At 52.5% G+C, this 11,437-nt stretch overlaps 1 protein-coding gene across 3 annotated transcripts in view; it reads right to left on the minus strand.

The window, feature by feature from the left end:
* The window catches only part of AKAP1 (A-kinase anchoring protein 1), a 31,612-nt gene extending 20,492 nt beyond the window's left edge, over positions 1-11,120 (minus strand). Inside the window, exon 1 of one of the 3 annotated variants that reach the window (XR_004904895.1) lies at positions 10,912-11,063. The gene's annotated coding sequence lies outside the window, so the exon portion shown is untranslated. Of the gene's footprint in view, positions 1-9,543; positions 9,725-10,911 lie in introns of those variants that run through there. The other 2 variants (XM_028519705.2, XM_036033698.1) reach the window with 2 other exon arrangements.
* Positions 11,121-11,437: the final 317 nt, after the last annotated feature.

Raw genomic sequence — 11,437 nt, forward strand, 5'->3', positions numbered from 1 at the left:
ACTGGACAAATGCCGAGATGGCCGGTGCCCACCTCGCCGGGCAGTGTCTGGTCCTGCCCCTGAGGGCAGGGGATGATGGCGGGCCGGGCCACTCACCCTCAGCAGCATGGCCGGGGCCCAGGACTCAGAGCGCGGGAGCCATGCCTCGGGTTGCTGTTTCAGCCCAGTCCTGGTGTTCACGGGGCTGTTACCTTCATCCTTAGGGTGCCTGACTCAGCTGTGATTCATGCTGGCACCCTAAAGATTCCAAATTAGCTCACAGTGGGACTGTGAGGTCCTGCTCCCAGGGGCTGTCCCCCACACCCTCCATTGTGATGGCCCCACAGAGCAGCCAGGTCCGAAAAACCCCTGCTTCTGGACCACAGAGCCCTTCACGGCCTGCTCTCCTGGAGACTGTGGGCTCCACCCAGCGATGTCCGGTGGGCGTGCCCGCGCAACAAGGCCTTCCCCCCAGCCAAGATGGAAGCCCCGCGCCCGCCGCCACGAGTTCCAGGTGAGTAGAGTCAGAAGTGAAGAATCCCCTCTCTGGACACAGTCTCAGATTAAAAGCTCTTCTTCCTCCAGTCCAATTAAAAATTACACTCCCAGTTTGGAAAAGTTGGTAAAGGAGGAAACCACACGAGTGAACTGCCCAGCCTCCTTCCTTTTCCACTGACCATTCTTGATAGGTGCAGTCTCCTCAGGCTTGAAGTGCTAAAGGAAAAAAGTCAGCACCTCCCACAAAGGTCTCCCCATTGCTTCATTTGGGGGGTAGGCTTGTGGTCTAGAGATTTTTAATGGTTGTGATAAAGCGGGTGCCAGTGCAGTGTTCCTGGGTACACACAGTTCCTGCCCATGAGCACAGAACACTCCATAAGACTGCCTGGAAGGTATGGAGTTGTGATCAGACAACAAGCTTATTTAAAAGATAATAAGGATGAAACATGCCTTCAGAAGGCATCAGAAGACATGTTGGTATGTGGCAAAGACCCTTTAGAGCTCAGGACAAAGCAAAGAGGTAGACACTAATTTTCCAAATGGCAAACAGTGCATTATCACCAACTCAGAAATCACATAAAAGCAAAAAGTAATTTCTATTTGTTAAGTACCTGTAACAACAGGGTAAAAAGCACAGTAGGACAAAGAAATGAATGACACAAATGCACTACCCTCGAGGCACTCTGATGTCCTTTTGGGGCAAAAAATACAAACGGCTTCTTCTCTGATGAGCATGTTACTGCCACCCTCTACCCCCAAGTAACCGACAAGTTTGGTCCAAGAGTCAAGGGTGCTGGATAGGACGGGGTACAAACAGGAACCAGTCTCTCCAGATCGGAAGTTTGTAAGGTCCTGGGGTGGGAGGGGAGAGGACGGCAGCCCGAGCCCAGCACTGCGGGAGCCTGGGGAGGCGTGGCTGCCCCATCAGAGCGCAGACTTTCATTCAATACCCGTTTCACCACCACCCGGTGCCCAAATCCAGACCGCTGCTCCTTTCAGCTACCCCACAAAGCCAAGCCAGATCTGTGGCGAAAGGGTCTGGGGGCCTAGCTGTCTTCAACAACTTTCCACCACCCTCCTGTCTCTGCCACGCTCCAACCCACACCTTCAATGGAGCTCGTCCTTGTGTGTGAATCGGCTTGCTTCTTATTGACTGCCCACCCTTGCACACTTTCACAGCAAGCTACTAGAAGAAGGGCTCCACAAAAATAAGGCAGTAAATCAAGAAGGGAGGGGGCACCGATTCAGGAAGCAACTCGAGAGAAGGGGAGAAGGAATTCCCAGGGTAAAGGGGAAGCAGGGCCAGCGGGCAGGCGTGTCCCAGGAGCGACAGGGAGCTGCTTGTAGGTGGTGCGTTTAAGCACAATGAGAGGAGCTGGACAGCGATGGCTGAGGCCCAGGGGAGAGTCTGAGAACCGATGGGAGAGACACAGGAAATGAAACCAAACAAAGTTAAGCAGGAGAGGAGAAGGGAGAGGGAGACAAGCAAGGAAATATGGAAGCAGTGTTTGTATCATAACAATGCATGTGCCCTCCACAATGAGGGTGAGGGAGGCAAGTATAGAAATGAGCCAAGTCCTTCCAGGGTAGAAAAGCAAATGAGATAACATAAAAAGGAAGAAAAGCTGGAAGGATGGAAGGAAGGACTTGGAAATACAGAGGCGCGGAGGACAACCAGAAGAATGAAAGCAGCTGCTCCAGGAGAGAACAGGGCAGGTAGAAGGGTACTCAGGGCAAACGGCTGTTCTTCCATACCTTGTACGTAGTCAAAATCAAAACTTCCTACAAGCGATGCTTTCACAGAAAATTAACATATTCTGAAGTGTTAAGTGGCAATGGATGCTCTATTACCATACAGCTTTATGTTTAACCATCAAAATAAATATGTATGTCATCTACATGCAAATTTATAATGCTTTATTTTCCCATAACAATTGATGCTAATTTTTGTTTCAAAGACCACTGTCCCCACCCCCCAACAGCCCCGCTGACAACAATAATCACAAAGAGAACACACTTATTGATAGGACTTTCGGAGCTGGAGCACCTGGCTCCCACCCCACTGAGGTCCACCCCATGGGCCTAATCATTTCACAAAGATCTGAATACCCCACTGCGAGCCAGGTTCTGCTGGATGTGCACAAACCCTCAGGAAGCAAGGTGGATGGAGGGGTAGGTAGGTAGGGAGTCACATTTCAGATCTCAAGATACTGCACAGAGGCAGGGACAAAACGTAATAAACCTGGAGCCTCTCAACCGCTGCAGAGAACTGAGCCCCAGGCATCCCTTAGACCCGAGGAATCAACTATATACTCCGGGGCATCTAGAATGGTGCTGCCTGGGGGAGCTGAGAAACAGCCACTCAGTCCTCTTCCCGTGCTCTGTGGTTTAGATGAGGGGCCCAGGTGGAGAGAGGCTGGATAAGGGGTGTGTGGGAGAGGGGGCGCTTGAGACAGAACGGTCAGAGGGCACCTCTCCCAAGAGGTGGCGGCAGAGCTGGAACAGTGAGGGGCAGCTGTGCCAAGGTCTGAGAGGAAGGAAAGGAGAGGGGGAGAAAGTTCCAGGCAGGGAGAACACACGCCCAAGTCCTGAAGCAGAAATGAGCTTGGCTGACTGAAGAGGCAGCAAGAAAGGGAGCTGAAGAGGTTGGAAGGCTGCTGCCAGAGAAATCGCTCCCCAGCCTCCCTGGGCAGACACACTGCTGAAGGTCAGGAACCCAGAGGAGGGGTTTCACCACACTTCCTCCAGAGAGAGAGGCCACCTTGCCCCAGTAGCCACGGGGCTATAGTTTCTAAACTGCTCATCAGAGGCTGATTCCAGAATCTGTTCCAGAAGCAGGGTGCCTCTGTAGCTGGTAGCATGGCAGGTGCATAACGTGTGGGTAAACAGGCCCGCTTTTTATTGATACTTCGAGTTCTTAGCAAATGCTTTCGTACAAAGCCCTGGGGTCACGCCACTTATTAGCCTCCGTGTGGGGGGTCGGGTAGTGGATGAGGACAGGGACACGCACGCGCTCAGCCCCACATAAGCCCTTGCCACTTCCTTGAAATACGCTTTGCAAAAACAACCTCACTCTCCAGCCAACATAAACCATAGGCAATAGAGGGCCTTATATGGCTTGAAGCTTTCTTAATCAGAAACAGATAGATGGGCCAGAGTTGCCAGATCCAAGAGAAAAGGAGGAGCGAATAAAAAACAGGGCAGGAGAAGAAAGGATGGCGGTGTGGGACAGAACTTATTTGTTGGACTCCTTTTCCACATCTCTTCAGCCCCCTCCCGCTGGCTCCCTGTGAGAACCCGAGGTACACGGCTCTGCCTCCTCTCCCGCCTTTCATTTCGGACAAAGCCCGAGTGCACCAGTATGCATGTAGCCGGCAGATCCACAGTTTACAGAGTTTTCATGTCCATCTAGTAGCCTGTCCTCAGGTTGGCTGACTTCCCGTGAAAATGGGGTTAGATGATTTCCTGAGAAGTTGGCTGCTGGGGCAGCAACGGGCTGCCGTTCCCCAGGACAGCAGTCCTGGGTTCCGGGGCTCGCTGGGCTGCCTCGGTCACATGCCTGCCTGGCCCAGGAGGCACGGTTGGGCCCCTGCCACGGATCCAGAATAGAAAAGGCAGCCCCAGGGACCTCTTAAGCAGCTACCTCTCCCCTCCACCAACACCCCGTGATAGCTTCCAGGGTGGCTTTCTTCTCTTTCCTCTTCTGATTAGAAAGCGGCGGCAGCTTCGGCCTCAGGACCTGCCCTTCGCACTGAAGCCACATGCACTTGGCCCTCCTCAAGAATACCACCTGCCAAAAATAGCACAGCGGCACACGCTGGGCCGTGTGGGCCTCACCAAAGTCAAAGGACAAAGGAAGGGGGCTTTTCTCAGCACAGCCTTTTCTCAGCGGGAGACAGCTCGAGGCCTGTCAGAGTGCAGGCCTCCTTCCAAGGCAGGTTCAGGGCAAGTCCCTCCTGCTCCTTTCTCTTTGGAGGGACAGGAAGGAGGAACAAGAAGATTCACAGAAGACCGAGCTGGCCCTCAGCTCTGCTGTCCCAGCCAAGGTTGGAGGAGAAGGGGGTGGGAGTGGCGATGCAGTGTGTGGCTGAGGGCTAGGCTTGAACAAACCCTGCTGCCTCCACCGGCAGGGACGGAGCTACTGCCAGGCAGCCCTGCCGAGGGCCAGGGGACGGTCTCGTGACCTCCATGTGAGGACTGACAGGCCGTATTATTATTAGCCAGGGAATGAGTGCCTTCAAGGCTGCCTTCTCTGCGAGGCCACTGAGCTAAACCAAAGTCTTCAGAGCAGTTTTCCAGGGCCTCCAGCACAGCTACGGTCTACAGGGCTTTCTCAGTCACAGCCATTATTTGTGTAGCTCAAATGCGCCCGCTGGTTGCATAATTCTGATGACAAAACAGGGCTTTGGAAAGACAAGAGCCTTAAGGAGTAGGATCCTGAACTTCAGTTTCCTGTCAAATGAAAATGTCCTGTAAAATGGAATACAAATACCTCTACCACAGAGCTGCAGTGTGGCTGAAATGACTCAAAACCCAACAGTCTGACTCAGCTTGTGAGATAAATGAGTTTTGATCTTTTAAAAACTCAGTTTTGTTTTCTGCATGAGGCGGGAGCATCGATGGGGCAGTAAGTAAGAAACATCTCATAAAGCCTGGAGCTACAGACACAGAACCCTGATACCCGTCCAAAGTCACCCCACCTTCCTCAGGGCCTTAGTTTCCTCACACACAAAGTTGAAACACCTGGTCTTACAGGGCTGAGAGAGAATTAAAAAGGGAACAGTTTAGAAAGAAACCTCCTAGGATACAAGGTATATAGTAAGTGCTTAGTGTCTATTATGCAACGTAGGGTATCTGACTCCAAGGGAAGAGAGCTCACATTGTATGCCAAAGGTCAGCCTAGCAGCATTCGAACTGAGCATGCCCAAGACTAGAGGGGGCATCCAGAGCTGCCCCCGCCCAATGCCTCGGGCCTCCCCCTGCAGGGCAACTCTCCCGGTGAGTGCTGTCTGTAGGACAGGCCTCCCAAGGCTGAGGTGGAGTGGGGGTGGAATTGACACGACATCTGTCTCCAAGGATCTGCGGACTGTGTAGCAGAGGGCCCACCGTGGGGCCCTGCAGGAAGCATTCAGGTGGAGGAGGGACACCAAGGGCAGTGAGCACAGGCCTTAGAGAACGAGCAAAGACCTTTATGATAATAAACAGGCTCTAAAACCAGCTTTCCAAGGGCTTGGCATCTGGCTCTTTGCTTCGGGGTCCCATTCCCACAGGAACAGGTCCACTCCTCACACTGGTTTGTAACTGGCCACTGCCCTCCAAACTGGCAGACCACAACCTGCTTCTTCAATATGTCATGGAGAGAGCTGATAAGTAATTTGTCACCAAGGCCGTGGGTTTTTTTAACGTTTTATCTATTTTTATTCTTTATCCTCACCAGAGGACATGCCCATTGATATTAGAGAGAGGGAAGGGAAGAGGGAAAGAAACAGCGATGTGAGAGAGAAACACCAGTCAGCCACCTACCATACGTGGCCCATAAGCCAGGCATGTGCGGTGGCCAGGAATCAAACCTGTGACCCTTGGGTTTGTGGGACAACACTCCAACCAACTGAGCCACACCGGCCAGGGCTGTCACTAGAGCTGCTTGGTTTGTGGCTATGAAAGACAAAGCCAAAGCATGATGCTTTAGCTTTTAGAGCTGGGCAAAGGACTAGGTTCCGACCAAACTTTCTGGGATGACAAAAATACTCCAGGCCCGCACTGCTCAGCGCTGTAGCTGCTGGCCACGTGGGGCTGCTGCACACTTGAAATGTAACTAACATCACCAAGAAACTAATTTTTAAATTTTATTTTATGCTTAAAGCGTAAATTTAACTAGTCACACATGACCAGTTGCTACCCTATAGGCCAAGGAGCTCTAGACCCTCTCCCCTAAAAATCAATTTAAATGAAAACAGAGATTATAAAATAAAAAATATTTAGCACAGTAGCACCTTAGAGCTAAGAGAACTTGAGATGTGGGTAAAAAAGGCTGATTGGGTGTTTTTAAGTCTTTGACTGGCACTATCCACTGGACCGTGCACCCTGGCCCCAAACCCCTCCTCCCCATACACAACCCTGCAGGCAACTCCACCCTTCCAGGATCCCCCAGGCACTGCAGACTAACAGGGATCGGGGGTCAGAATCTGAATGCCTTTGATGGTGACCAACCCTTTCACCAGCTGAAGAAACAGAGACCCCAGAGTGCCAACAGAACTGCCTAGAGCCACATCCAGGTTTTGCCCCTGAAAGCTATACGAAGCCCTCACCCCCAATTCAGGGCTCTCGCCAGCTAAGCCCAGTGGTGAAACAAGCCTTATCGGCCTGCAGCACTGTGTACCTTTACTTCCCGAACTCACCTGGGACACTGCTTTGTTCCTAAGTGCGTGGGCCTCGGTGAGGCGGGTTCAGGGAAGGCAGTGAGCCAGTATTACTAGATGGGGACAGAATGTTTACTATTGACTATGGCAAACTATCAAACCGGATTATGGAAGCATCCAAATGGCAAGGACCTGGACAAAACAAACCTTTTATTTTTTTAAAGATTTTATTTATTTACTTTTCAGAAAGAGGGAAAGGGAGGAAGAAAGAGGGAAAGAAACATCAATGTGACAGAGGCAGTGCATCAATTGGTTGCCTCTCACACGTCCTCAACTGGGGACCTGGGCTGCAACCAGGGCAAGTGTCCTGATTGGGAATTGAACCTGTGACCTTTTTTGGTTTGCAGGCCACTGCTCAATCCACTGAGCCATACCAGCCAGGGCCAGAATGAACCTTTTAGTAGGAGGAAAGGAAAGTTAAGGATTAGGACATCTTGAAAGCCACTCATTACTAAAAGTCCTCAGAATGCTAAACGACAACACACACTCCTTCACTCCAACAATCTGCTTAGAAAGCAACAGGAAGATTAGGAGAAAAGCCCATGGATTTGAGTGTGCCTTGGCTGTTCTCACAGAAGCCCTCCAGAAGACCAAGTTTAATTCCAAACCACACTTGCCAGTTTCTCTGTCTCTCAATTTTGTATTTCTATTCACCATTGAAACAATCCTGAATGACCTCCCAGCTTCACCCTCGAATGTACTCAGAGGTGTGAGGATTAAACAATTAGGGAGGTGTTTGCTCACAACTCACCTAGCACAGTAACTGTCAAGGAAAAGGCATCCTCTAAATTTTAGTTCCCACACCCTCACCAGCCACTTCTCCAGCCTGATTCTGTCCTACTCAAAACACTGTCACTGGTGGTTTCCACCACCCAGCTCTAAAACCAGGGCCAGCAGGCTGCTCAGTGGAGTGCCACATACAATGGGTACTTAGTGTTAAGTGACCAAAAGGGTAAAACTGAGTGAGGCATGATACCAGAAAGGGACGTGGGAGAAACAGAACTTGCCCTAGGAAGCAAAGATTAGGATTAAATTACATCCCACGCAGACCAGCAGCTCAAACAGAATGACATGACTTAAATGGGATCAGAGGCCGGTAGGGTTCAGCACCTCCCCGGAGTGGAGGAATACCCCTCAGCCCGGCAAGTTGAGGGTACTAACTTGTACACAAAACTGTTGGCTTCCTCACAGCAGGGACAACAGACCAAGCTGAGGAGAAACCCTCTCATTCTAGACTCGCTGGGAAAAGTAGGGAGGAGTGGCCCGGGGAGAATGTGCTGGGAGGCGCCAGCTCACCAGGCACAGGGGGTGCCCACTCCTCAAAGCCCAGAAACGAGCACAAGTCATGTCCGTTGCAGGCTACAGCCAGGAGGCTGGCTGGCAGTGTGGGGAAGCCAATTTGTTTTCCTCTTCCTTCCAACCAAGTTTCCAAACCAGACGCTGGGGGGAGGGTACCTTTAACAAAATTTAAATCATTCAAGTGATTCAAGAGAAAATGTCAGTCTCAGAGATTCTTTAGGAGGGAATAAAAATAATGCTTGAGCAACTATCATGCACAATGCCGAGTCTCACAAATATTCCAACTTGACTGTAGGATGAGGAGAGGGAACACTGTAAAGCCTTAACCTACAAATGACGGCTAGGACACAGGTCCAAAGCCCACCATTAAGTTGGGTTACCAGGTTTAGCAAAACAAATTGCTTTAAAATACTGATGCTCAGCAACCTTATACTGGAGACGCATCTACTTGGCACCTGAGCAGGCCACTTACAACAAACACCTTCGCCGTCACCCTGCAGTGGCCACGTGTGAATGTATTTCCTCAATACAGCTGGGAGATGGGACGGACAGTCAGTCACACACAGGGCTCCATTAAGACACAAATCCATTAGACTTGTCTCAATCCCCGGCTTGGACAGGATCAGTTACCTGCAAATTCTAGGCCATCACCTAACAATACTCATGACAATGAAGCCTGTTTAATCCAGGTCAGCACTGAAGCTTCGGTGATTTGCATACCTGTAGGATCCAGAGGACCTCCTCTGGCCTAGTGACAACTTCCTCTGAGGATATACACAGGAATCACTACCCAGAACCTATAAAGCTAGTTAAGAGGTAAAAGAAGACAGGTTCAACACAAGTCAAAAAGCTCCAAAAACATAACATCACACGTTTCTAGTGCTCAGAAAACCTTAAATAAGCAGGTGAATCACTTGAATGCCAAGAGCAGAGGAATCCGATATATGACCATACCATGCATGCTGCCCTCTCTTCATTTCAAGATGCTCTGTACCTTTAAGAGCAAAGGGATGGGTGGGTGGGGCTTACTAAGAGTCCAAGTTTTGCTTTCTAAATTTTTTTTTTTTAATGTTGGGAAGGACTTCCTTACAAGTGCACGGTAAGGATACTGTTTGCCAGAATTAATAGCTCATTGTGAAGTATTCATCAGGAATTGCGACAGTGGGAGGGAGTGGTGGGGCGTGGGGAGGGGCGAGCATAATAGCAAACCAATCAACAGATAGGATTGTACCAGGTGTCCAGCAGCCCAGATTCCCCTGCAGAAGATAAATTTATACACCAAATAGCATGAACTTCAGTAGGTGAAAGACAGCTAGTTTAATCTAATTGTCCTGCCCAGGCACCCTACCTGGCTTGAGAGGCCTCCACTCACACCTGGAACGAAGTACACCGGGTTTGTGTTAGCGGCGGTGGAGGGGTGGGAAGACAACGGCCAGCCTAGGCATCACCGCTGGAGAGGAAGATCGCGAAAGGCCCAGAGCTTACACGCAGTCCCGGTCGGCTCTACACCGCCGCCCAACACCAACAGCTCCTTTCTTCCTCATGCCTCCCCTGGAAGGGAAATGGGAGGAACCGTACCCAAGGGCAAAAAAGAATGGAACCAGTGAAAGGCCGCGCCGAGGTGTCCAAGACGACGACCTCTCCAAGCACACAGAGACCCGAATCCGCGAAAGTAGCTAGTCTTTCCAGACAGCCAGTAGGAAGGTATCGAGGTGCCGGCGGAGCGCCACACGTGACCTACGCGCCCTGGGGCAAGTCAGCGGGGACACCAAACAGGACCCGATGGCCGCTGCCCCTCAGGACACCCTTTAAAGGATTGCAAATACTAATTCTCTCCAGAGACACCAAGTCTTTAACGTCGCGACCCTAACTCGGTTCTAACTGTCCCACGATTCTAACTATCCAATCTCAATTGGTCGCCTAGCCCAGGCTCCCCGTTCAGCAAACGGAGCCTTTTCCCTGGGTTTGCCACACACAACTAACTCTTTAGGAGCTGGACTATCTGCTCGGGTTTGTCATTGCCGGACCTAGAAGGGGAACAACCTAGGACGAGCCAAAGGGGCCCAGAAGTTGCGTGACGTTCCTGAGTGACCAATTCAACTCTAACCCCTTGGAAGGGAGAAAGGGGTGCCCCGCGGGCCTTGGAGCACCTCCTCACCCTTCTGAGAACCTGGCCCTGCCCACAACACGCCCCGCCACCACCTCTCCCGGCTCAGACCGGGTACACACGACCTTTGAAAAGTAAATGCGTGTGGGTTAGGCGACCTTGGGTGGGACGCGCTCAGGTCTGTCTCACGCGAGGGTGTGCGCGCTCTGGAAAAGTTAAGCCGCAAAAAGGTGGCCCAGGAGTCGCGTCCTCGCCCCCCCCCGCCCCCGAGGATAATGACGCGCGTGGGGGTCACCTCCCGGCTACAGAGCGCCGCCCCAATCACGCACACGCGATCTGTCAGCAGGAGCCGACGGGCAGACAATCCAGACCGGGAAGATGAGGGGGCGCGCAGGAGACGGAAAGGAAAGAAGGGCCTGCTTGACAGCAGACGGTGGGCCAGAGCCCCTCCGCCCGCACGCGGCGTCCGGAGCCTCTGGCATGCAGGACACAAGGAACGCGTGTTGCGCTCCGCACCTGCACCCTAGGTTCCCCATCACCCCGACAGCGTCGTACTCAGGCCTCGGTAGGTGGTCCCGGGGCCAGCCGCCTCCAGCGGGTCCAACTTACCAGCTCCTCGGCCACTGTCGGGATACAGGGTCCTCGCCCGCCGCCGCCCCCCGACCCCCTACTCGGCCCCAGAGGCCCGGCCCCAAAGCGGCGCGCTCCGGCCGCTGCCCCACGTGCTCGCCCAGGCCGTTGGAACACAGAGACATTAAATACTGAGTACGCGCAGGGACGTGCCCGCGGCGCAACGCAAGGCCCCGCCCCCCGCCCTCAAGCCCTCGCTCTCGCCCCGCTCACCTGCGCGTGCGCGCCGCGGGCCTCTCCCGATAGTGCCTCTCCCAGCTGCGCCAGAGGGGGCGCGGTCTGGGGCGCTTCCCTAACATCGCGCCGCCGCCCTCTGCGGCCGGGCCTTGCTAGAGCTCTCGCGAGATTAACTGTAATCTCGGCGGGTGTCGGAATAAGGGTCTGGCTAGGGCATTCTCAATCCCGTGGAACTTCGAATTTGTTTCGCAAGCCCAGCGCGCAATTACCCTGCTTCGGCTCTGGGCAGTCTAGAGGGGTCAGTTAGATCATTTGCTTGCCTCTGCAC

The sequence above is a fragment of the Phyllostomus discolor genome, chromosome 8, assembly GCF_004126475.2.
Source record: "Phyllostomus discolor isolate MPI-MPIP mPhyDis1 chromosome 8, mPhyDis1.pri.v3, whole genome shotgun sequence".
Taxonomy (NCBI): Eukaryota; Metazoa; Chordata; class Mammalia; order Chiroptera; family Phyllostomidae; genus Phyllostomus; species Phyllostomus discolor.